Source organism: Oratosquilla oratoria, chromosome 2 (assembly GCF_046742065.1).
Source record: "Oratosquilla oratoria isolate Oo_2021 chromosome 2, ASM4674206v1, whole genome shotgun sequence".
NCBI lineage: Eukaryota > Metazoa > Arthropoda > Malacostraca > Stomatopoda > Squillidae > Oratosquilla > Oratosquilla oratoria.
Window position 1 is genome coordinate 29,623,293 of NC_134778.1, and position 11,337 is coordinate 29,634,629.

An 11,337-nucleotide genomic window follows, 5' to 3' on the forward strand; every position below is an offset into this window, starting at 1 on the left:
TAATTGAATTTTCTTTCTAGCAAGGCTTATTTTTTTTTAAACTAGTTTATTTCTCTCAGCTCTGAAACTGAATTTAGCTGTGCAACCTACCATTCTATGGTCACTACCAATATTGACTTTATCTATGACCGTAACATTGCTAACGGTCTTGCTCTCATCTCTTTTTCGCTCTGCTCTCATCTCTTCTTCGCTCTTGTTCTCATCTCTTCTTTGTTCTTTGTTGTTCCATTTGGACTTCTCCAGGTTCATTTACGACCTACACGCTTTTGGAAGAAAGTGTTTAGTGTCCTCATGTTGTAGTTCTCTGCAAAATTGACTAATACCTCGCCTTTGCTATTTCTTTCACCTACTCCAAAGTTCCCAATGCACGACTCATCTCCCATCTTCTTCCCCACTTTAGCATTAAAGTCGCCTATTACCAACGTGTATTTACTTTTTTCTTGACCTATTACCTGACTTAAATCATCATAGAAGGACTCAATTTCATCGTCTGAACTCGGCGAAAGTGGTGCATAAACCGAAACTCTTTTTAGAATGTACCTTTTACACAGCCTAATCACAATCCAAGCTACCCTGTCTGAAAAACTACTGAACTTGACTACGTTACCAGCAACCTCTTGATTAATCAAGAATCCTACTCCACTAGATCTTTCTTTGTCCTTACCTCTATAATAGAATAGGTGTTGACAATCTTGTAATTGTATCAGCTTTTCTTTTGCTCTTCGGACTTCGCTCAGTCCTACAATATCGAATTTGATGTTGTCTAGTTCTTCAATTAATCTCTCCAGCCTGTGGTCTTCTGAGAGAATTCTTACGTTGTAAGTATAGATCTTCATTTTCTTCATGTTGTTTAATGTCCAAAACTTGGACCTGCTTGGACAGTGCATACTTACATTCGGTGGCAAACTGCCCGTAAACACACAAGACAATGTGGTTGGACCTTGAGGGGACGATGATCCAAAAGGAATGCCCGGTTTTCTTTTGGTTGTGCAATCAATTTTGCAATGAGGGAATTTGGGCAGTAATATCACCTCGCTGCCAACTGGTATATTAAAGATTGTATAGACAAGGTTGCCTGAAGTCATTGCAAGTTACGTTAGTTTAGAAGCGGGAATGAAGACGTTCCAAAACTATTTCATTTGCAATGTCGTACACTTATTATTTGATTCTTAGTGAACTATTAATAGATTAAAATATTGTAAGAACTTTATTCACGATTTGTCATACTCAAGGAAAATTAAACTTGTTAAGTACCTGTATGCTGGAGATGATTGTTGGAGAACTTTTATAAGACTGTATTGTTGTTATTAAGAAAATAGATGAATTGAAAAAAGAAAGCAAGATGAGTTTAACTACCGGCCTCTGAGAAGAAAGGTAATTTTTAAAAAGAACTGCTCACAAGCAGAGCACATGGTGCCCAGACCTGGGAATTAGTATCCGGTAAGACATTTCCAGTAACAATTTATCAAGTGCCATCCACTGAATTAGATAAGATGGAGCAACTTCAGAAGGCTAAGAAAGCCGCAGAAGGGAGGTTGACTAGGGATACTAAGAAGATAGACGTTTTGATAGTAAGAGATCCACCTGTTACCTCTTGTGAACAAGTAGAAGTATTAGAGGAGTTTGATATTTCTCTGGTGTCACCTTATTCATTATATTCGGTGGAGCCCTACATATTGAGCTGGAGTCACAGGCGTGAGCCTCTTCCAGAACTTCGTCCGTGAGTATCTGTGAATATATCTATAGGGTGCCCAATAGTCCACGCTGTCATTATGACGGTACCCCATATATCTATGAGGAATTTCCATGTTAGCCATCAGGGACGTGTCAGTTAGCAGTGGGTCCTGCGACTGTGTGTGTAAGCTGCTCTTTATCTTATCTTTCTTACAAAACCTGTTTGATATGGGTGACCCTGCAGAGATTTCCACTCTATTGACATAACCTGTAATCATTAAGATTTTGAAGCCTATCCACCACGTCAAGGTGTCAACTCTCGTATAGGACACTTACATATATATATACATATATTATATATATACATATATATATATATATATATATATATATATATATATATACATATTGTCATGGGGCTTGCTTGGCATGGTCTGAGTTGATGGAAAGTATGGAACTAATTTCGAGTCTAGGGGGTAAGTCGAGTTGCAGTTCGGGAGCAAGCCCGTGACAATAAAGTGGAACGTATAGATAATATAGTTAGATTAAGGTACGTTCCGAGGAAAAGCTCTATTTGAGACAGGTTGTAAGCAAGATTATAAGGATGGGTTAGGCAAGATAGAAGTCTGCACGAAACTTAAATAAATTATATCTACAATAAGAAAAGAAAAGAAAGCTTTACTGTTTTACATTTACGAACATACACTCTCAGTACACTGGGAAATAACATAGAACTAACATAATACAAATACTATAAGCAAAACAGTCCAAGAGAATGGTTTACACTAATACTTGCGAACATGTAGGGTACCGAATCACAGCGATGAAGGGGCGAGACAGTATAGGTGGATTCCACAGGGGAGAGGGGGGGTTGTAGGTAAGAGTGAGAGTGAGATGGGGGGCCGGACCCTTTATATGGTCGATGGAGGCATGGCTTATTGTTTCATGGTCAAGTTTCGAGCACGAACGTAGGTCTTACGTTGAGGGTGATGAGCCATATTCAAAACTTCGTTAGTAGCAGGCGGGAGATTTAAAAGTCATCGTCCGATTCACGGTTGGCTACAACACCCCCAGCCGGAAGTCTAGCGTAGCGGGGGGCAGCTGGACTAGAGTCCTTAGTCACCGTGAATCGTCTAGGAGTCTGGTCGCTCCCCTAGACAGGGTGTTAGCAATTATGTTGTCTTCTCCTTTGATGTGGAGCATGCGGAAATTGAAGGCTTGGAGGACAAGGGCCCACCGGAGGACTCGTTGATTGGTAAGAGGGTTGTGGTCAAAGTAGACGAGCGTTACATGACCAGGATACTTCAAATAACACTCGAAATGTTTGAAAGTAGATAATAGGGCTAAGGCTTCCTTCTCCACCGTAGAATATGATCGCTGGTAGGGGAGCAGCTTGGCGGAGAAGTAACACACGGAATGCAAGGCCCGGGTGTCGTCGTCTGCCTGCAGCAAGACCCCTCCTATCCCTTCTTCTGATGCGTCTGCGTGGAGGACGAAGGGTTGGGAGTAGTCGGGGTCTTCAACACCGGTTCGCTGCTCAGGAACTGCGGAAGGGTCTCGAAGGAGTGTTGGTACTGGAAAGGCCGGTGAGAGGGGCCGCGATAGAGGAAAAGTTTCCACAAATTCCTTGTTAATAATGGAAAACTAGGCTCCAGTGTCTAATAGGAAGAGACATTGGGCAGTTCTCTTGCCTCTGCTAACAGGAAGGGAAACCAAAGGAACAATTGAATCTGATAAACCATGGAAATTAAACATTTTCCCTTTGGAAAGAGGTGACTTGTTAGCCATAGGACACATGGCACCATGATGCTCGGATTTGTTACACACACAACATTTATAAGGCAGAGCGGCCTTTAACCCGGGGCATTCCAAAGAGCCATGTCCATGACTCAAACATCGGTTACACAGTCCTAATTGAGCTGTTCTAGTTTTTTTGTGTTCAAGGAAAATATAGGAATAACACTTTGAACTTGCATGATCAGAAGCGGGGCAAAATCTACATCTGAAGATAGACTTCTTAACGGAATCTGGATTGACCTTAAAGGAGTGACTAACTCCCTTGCTAGAATCAACAGTATTTTATTCAAGTTATTTTTCCTTGAAGGCAAGGGAGATAGTAGTGTCACTTCATCTGGGTTTGACGTTAAGGTCATCAGTTCCCATTTTGAGTCTAACTAAAACAGATTGATAAACTTTAAGTTGATTAAAATGAGGGTAATTTGAATTTATCATCCGAGACAATTCAATCAAGAAAAATTTAGGTAATTTATTTAGAATTAACTTGCTAATCAAAAGGAGGCACTCGCTTCCAGCCTTAGTAAAGTCAACTCCAATCCCCTTAAGGTCTTGTAGTTTAGAATCTACAGACCTAATGTAACTTTCTATGTCCTTCAACTTGGAAACCTCAGGTGCATTAATAATAGAATTTAACACCTTGTCTAAGATCTCTTCCTTATTAAAAAACAGATCATCAAGAAGAAGGAATGCAGTGTCATAATTAGAATCATCTACAGGTAAATTCTCCACTGAGTGAAAAGCCTCCCCTCTGAGATACCCCTTTAAATCAATTAATTTCTGACTATTAGTCAGATTGGGAATACCAGCAATGGCATTCTGAAAACCCTTTTTAAAATTGAAGTAGGCAAAGGGATTATGAGAATTACTCTGAAAGTGTTGAAGAACACCAGGAGGGAGGGGAAGTTTTACAGAATCAATTTCAGTGGATTTGCTAGAATCACCAATCTTAGAACCTTGGACTCCCCTTAATCCTTGTCTCTGTTCCTTAAAAGGAGACAGTTCTAGGAGGATAGACAAGCGGTAAGCCCTGGATTTTTCCATATCCTCGTACTTTCTTTCTTCAGGGAGTAACAAGTACATATCTTCGTCAAATTTTTGTATTTCTGAGAGGAAATCTTCAATCTGGAGTCAAGGACAGAGAGTGATAAAGTATCAGGTTGAGAATTTCTTAGAGTCTTTATGTCCTTTGTGATTAGACATTTTTTATGGGCTCGTTGTCTTCGGATTTTTTTAAAGTCCTCAGATGGCCTTAGACTCAGAAAATGACTTTTCGTCGCTAGTCATTTTGAAACAACAACAACCCAAACAAACTCGTCCTTAAATTCACAAGTGTACGACTGTCGTACTGTAAAACTGTCTTATAGACCAACCAATAAGAAAGATCTTAGAGAAATTTCATCAAGATCTAATTTAACGGCAGCCGTTTAAACTGAAAAGAACAGACAAAGCAAGGGAAACCACGATTAGAAACAATAGAGGCCACCAAGTTCAATAGAACAATTCGATAAACTTCGTAAAAGAATATGGGAATAATAAGCGCCCCCTCAGTGCCGGTTACTTTCCATCAAAGGGAAAATAAGGTCCTCAAACGAGGAAATGACCAAATTCCGAACAAACTCGAAACGAGAGAATATCAGGAAGCCGGCCTTCGTAACCACCTATCGTAACTTCAAATAATGAAGTGCTAGATTGTAGCTTACGACAAAGGGGGAATTAAGTTAAAGGCGAAGTAGACTTAAAAAATTAAGTTAAATTCAAACATTCAAGATTAAATTCTCAAATTAGAGAAGATTAAATTGTCTACATTTAGAGAAGATTAAACCTATGAAAACTACGGTTTAATATTTCAGTAATACATTTGAGAACTTACCGGTCACCTTTGTTTTAACCTGCGTAGATTCTCTAAATGTAGTTACTTTAGAAATACGATATCTTGAAGGCCTTCTGAACCGAAGACGTGATCCCTTGGTTAGAGGTTTCCAAAAAGGAAGCCCTTCTTCGTCCTGAGCTCAGGGTAATCTAACGACTGTTCCGACGTTAGTGCGCACAGTACACCAAGGGACTCTTACGAGTTTGAAAAAAGCTCAGAAGCCCAATGGTTAATATTTACTTTAAGTAATTTCTCAAAGTTAATTCCTGATTTATTAAACCAAAATAATTCCATAGATTTAATCAACAAAATAAAGAGGAGGTGAGTTTAATTGAATCTTATTTAAAGTTACGATAGGCGTGGTTCGAAGTTTCATAAAAGGCTCCTGCATCGAAGAAAATAACACTTTGAGGGAAAGTTTCCCGACTAAGATTCCAAATAACAATTACCACATTGTATTTCTTTCCTAACTCTATTTCTTCCTGATCTGAACAGATTAATGAAATTGGTAATTCCACCTCCTCAGTACTCTCATTTAAAATCTTAATGGGTTTTGTACACACCTGAGAATATTCTATTTGTGTACCTTTCCTTAAGACTATATCTTTATTAAAAGTATTAATCATTAATTTTTCTACCATGGTCTTATTTGACTTATAAATCCCTAAGTCCAAATTCAAACCTTTTAATCTAATTGATTCTAGGATGGTTAAAATTTCAGTCTACAGTGACTCCTTTCAACTGCACTTTAACCCTGTTAATTGCTCTGGAGTGTAATAATGTCGACTTTATTATGCTACCATCCACAATTTGCAAGGCTTCATTTGTAGTTGATGAATTAGTAATTTCTGGGATTTCTTGAATATCTGAGTTGGGTTTACTATATATGGCTGTACTTTCTGTTGGTCTGGACCGCTCGGCCTCGTTATTTAAAGTAAAAATGTTATCTTTCCTATGTATTCCTAGGTATTCCTTGATTCCTGTCACTGGTCTTAAGGTTGGATGATTTCAAGATGTGATTAAATGTGATTTCACCAAGATCCCTAAGTCAGCAGGACATATGACCATGTTCTCTTTTCTCATAGTTGCAAATCCTATCAATAAATCTCCTGGATAAACAGATTCTTCAAAAACTATCACTGGAATGTGCAAATGTTCATTTGTATATAAGATGACTTCTAGTTCAACCGTACCTAATGTTTTTAACTGATTTCCAGTTACTCCTTGCAATGAGTAATGGATTGGTTCCAAGATTTTGACTCCTGGTTTCAACTGGTTTAAAACTAATTCATTAACTACAGATCCTGTATCCATATATATTTGAATAGGCTTATTGAACACTTTACCAGCAATGAGAGGTCCTACAGAAGTCCTTCCAATTGTAATTGTCAGTTTATAACTATCTTTGATGTTGGAGTTTTCTTTCACCCTTCTATCACTCTTATCCTTAACACAATACTGTCTATTTGTATATATATATATGGGGAGTTCTATAATATTGGTTTATTCTATGTCTGGTTTTTTTCCTGTTGTTTCCTAGTGCATACGAAAATATCTACATTCATGTGTTCTATGCTCTATTTTTTATGATACATACAGAAAGGTGGGTTTCTACACTGATACTCATCATGATCTTCATATTTGCAATTTCTACAAATAATTCCACAATAACAGTCTTGTGCTTTATGTCCCCAAGTATTACAATTGAAATATACAATTCTAGTATCCCTGGATGGACTTCTAACTTACTGTCTATGTCCTAAATCTCTTTCCTTATACTCTCTTCTAGAGTTCCTAGTTTCTTTCTGTTGTCCCACTGTCATCACATATGGATTTATTATTCTAGTCTCACTGTACCCTTGAAGTTGAAAATCTACCTTCCCTAAATTCATATTTGACTTGAGATCTTTATACAGCTTTTCTGCCGTCAAATCATCAGAAATTTTGGTTAACAATCCAAATGTGATTGATTTTATTACCCGAGAAACTTTCATTTTGTCACTAGATCTTTCTATCCAATCTAAATCTTTCAAGATAGAATTCATGTCTTTTGACCATCTATCTAATCTAGCTAAGTATTTTGTGTCTGATTCACTTGTTCTAACTTCTTTGATCATTCTAACCAAAGACCTGATAGGATCCTGATCACACTTTGACAAAAAATGTTTAATGAATGTTTTCTTATAGGATTTATATTGGTTGATATCTTCCATTTGCTAGAAATTTATGATAAACCTAGCTCTACCTTTGTCAGGATCTACATTCTCCTTTAAAATTTCTATTTTCCTTTTTCCATCTGTTACATTTTTGCTTACAATTAATGTATCTATCAAGTTAATGAACTTATTAACCCCTTAGGTGTTTTAATCACCGGTGAATTTGGGAATGTTTATATTTCAGGTATGAACCTCATGACGTAAGACTGTGTTATTCATACCTTCAGTAAGTTGATTTGACTTGACTGCCTCTACAGTTTAGGCTTCTTTACGTACTTCAGCCTCGTCGTTCATCAACCTCGTCGTTCGTTGGAGGTCGTCTTGTTCCACTCGTAGTATGAAGACGCCTCGTTCCATTAACGCAGGCTTGGTTGTTGATGTACTGTCAATTTGTGCACTCTTCGGAGGCGTTCGTCTAATCACTTCGGAGGAGGTTCATCCCTATCTGCCGCCACTGTTAGCTCCACAGCCACTAATACTTTAGTCACTTATGTTATTCATCTGTAGGCCCCATGCCACTTCCTTCTCTTAAGTATGTTTCCACCAAATCTTCTGTCACTAGTTAGTAAAGTTTCTTGATGGGGTGAATTAAAACAAAGCTATATTTTTCTTTTCTTCCAATTAATTACACTTGTTTATTCAAACTACACCAAGGGACTCCCACTTGGGACCCTTGTACACCCACCAAGCCAAGTCTGCTCCGACGTCACTATTCAATTCATCCAATAACTTTGAACGTTACAGACAAGTGCCACCCTTTAAGGGCGTGACTTTACCTCCGTGCACCAATAATTTCTCTCCTCCACCCTTTTCTCCAATCATAAAGACTGTTATACTGTCTCAAGCAATACTGTTTACGCAAGCACTTATGTCGTAAGTGGAACGTGGCTTAATATTTACATTTCGTCACATCATCACTTCTATCGATACCCTAGCCTATATTGACAAACATCTGACGGCAAGCGAGAATATGCAACTCTGCACTTCCTCTCGGCCATTGTTTCAAAACATCCAGGTACTAAAATTTGCATATCTTTCCAGCTACTCCTCTATCTACTTAAATGCCTACCTCTATCTACCGGCCTCTTACAAGGGTCACCCATATCAAACAGGTTTTGTAAGAAAGGTCAGACAAAGCGCAACTCGCATACACAGTCGCAGGATATATGGGGTACCATCATAATGACGGCGTGGACCATTGAGCACCCTATAGATATATAGGAATTCACCGAATATAATGAATTAGGTGACACCAGAGAAATATCTCACCAGAAACTAGTTGGCAGGAAGGTGAGGTTACTGCCAAAAAAAGACCTTTATAGCAACCATGAAAATTACAAACAAAGCAAAACCGGGCGTTCCTGTTGGATCATCGTCTCCCAAAGGTCCAACCACATTGCCTAATGTTCTTGCGGGCAGTGTGCCACCGAATGTGAGTAAGCACTGTCCAAGCAGATCCAAGCCTTGGACATTAAACAGCATGAAGTAAATGAAGATCTATGCTTACAACGTAAGAATTCTCTCAGAAGACCACAGGCTGGAGAGTCTAATGGAAGAACTAGACAACATCAAATGGGACATTGTAGGACTGAGCGAAGTCCGAAGAACAAAAGAAAAGCTGGTACAATTACAAGATGGTCACCACCTGTTCTACTATAGAGGTAAGGACAAAGAAAGATTATTTAAATCAGGTACTGGATGAAGAAAAAAGTAAATACACGTTGGTAATAGGCGACTTCAATGGTAAAGCTGGAATGAAGATGGGAGACGAGTCGTGCATTGGGAAGTTTGGAGTAGGCGAAAGAATGACAGGGGCGAGATGTTAGTCAAGAGCGTTAGCAATGTTACGGTAGTGATCATAGAATGGTAGGTAGCACAGCTAAATTAATTTTCAGAGCCGAGAGAAATAAACTAGTTTTAAAAAAGAAAATCAGCCAAGCAAAGGTTAAGGATAATAAGAAGGAATTTCAGTTAGAAATTAAAGATAGATTCGAAGCTCTAGGAACTAATGAGGACACAGTCGAGGATATGAATTTGAATTTAGTGAATATTATTAGGGAATCGGCAGAGAAAGTAGGAAGTACAAAAAGTACTAGAGAAAACAAATACTCCAAAGCTACAAATGACCTAATTAAAAGAAGAAGGACAATGGAGATTGAAAGCAGGAGAGACGAAATAGAAAGAGTAGAACTAAATAAGTTCATCAACAAAAGGCAGAGATCAGAGAAAAGAAAGAAAAACATGGATGAAATAGAGGAAACTATTCGGAAAGGAAAAGGTATTAAAGGACTGAGCATTGACATGCTTTAGGAAGACAGCAAATTATATGTTTGAAATATAGAAATGGAGAAATCATTAACTGCAGAGACAGAATGGTAAAAATAGTAGAAGAATTTTACCAAGAGCTTTACTCATCGAAGACCGTAGCTGAGTCAGTAATTCATCTGTAGACGTTAGTAGTGTACCAGAGATTACAAAAGAAGTAGAATTTGCTCTAAAAAACACGGAACGAGGAAAAGCCCCTGGGGAAGTTGGTATATCGATAGATCTGTTGAAAGACGTCAAGAAAGCGCTCCTGAATCCTGGTGCAATGCTATAGTGATTTTGCCTCATAAAAAAAAGGAGACCAGAAGGACCTTAGTAACTATATACCAATTAGCTTACTATCAAATGTATATAAAGTATTCTCCAAGATCCTTACAAATAGACTGAGTCAAGTTTTAGATGGAAACCAACCGAGAGAACAAGTAGGTTTTAGGAGCGGATACTCGACTCTCGACCATTTGCAAGCGATTAACCAACTGATCGAGAAAACAATATACTTCTGTGTTTAGCTTTTGTAGATTACGAGAAGGCCTTTGACTCGGTAGAACAAATAGCAATACTAAACTCGCTACGCAATTAGGGTACAAACGGACAGATCGTAAGGGTTCTAGAAAATATTTATGCGAAAGGTACCGCTATAATTCGACTACATGAAGATTCAGAAAAGATCAAGGTCAAAAATGGAGTACGGCAAGGCGATACCATTTCACCCAAATTATTTACAGCTTGCTTGGAATATATTTTCAGAAGGTTTAGTTGGGAAGAGAAAGGTTTGAAGATTAATGGCGAATATTTGGACCACCTAAGATTTGCGGATGACATTATTCTTATTTCAGAAAGAGCAAAAGACTTGCAAGAGATGCTGAGTGATCTAAACAAGGAAAGTCTCAAAGTAGGTTTACAAATGAATAAGACCAAAACCAAAGTAATGTTCATCACGAAAGTTCAAAGTAAAGAGATTGTAATTCATGGTAAGAGTCTTGAAGAAGTTGAGGAGTATAATTATTTAGGCCAGGCGGTGAAAGTGACAAAAGATCATGAAATTGAAATAAAAAGACGTATTACAATTGGTTGGAAAGTGTTTGGTAAGTATAACAAAATCCTGAGAGGCTCTACCTATATGTTTGAAACGTAAAGTTTACAATCAATGCGTTCTGCCAGCAATAATCTACGGTTGTGATACTTGAAAACTGACAAAGGTAATGGAAACAAAGCTAAGGACTACACAGAGGAATGGGAATAGCGCTGAGAGACTAAAAGAGAACAAGTTGGGTGAGAGAGCAGACTAGAGTGAAAGATATTGTGGAGGCGGTAAAAGAGAGGAAGTGGAACTGGGCAGGTAAGTTAGTGCGAACGACTAACGAGCGATGGAGCAAGTGTGTTACTGAGTAGACGGTGCGAGAAAGGAAGCGTGGAAGAGGGAGACCAGGCAGGAGATGGAGAGACGAGATTGAG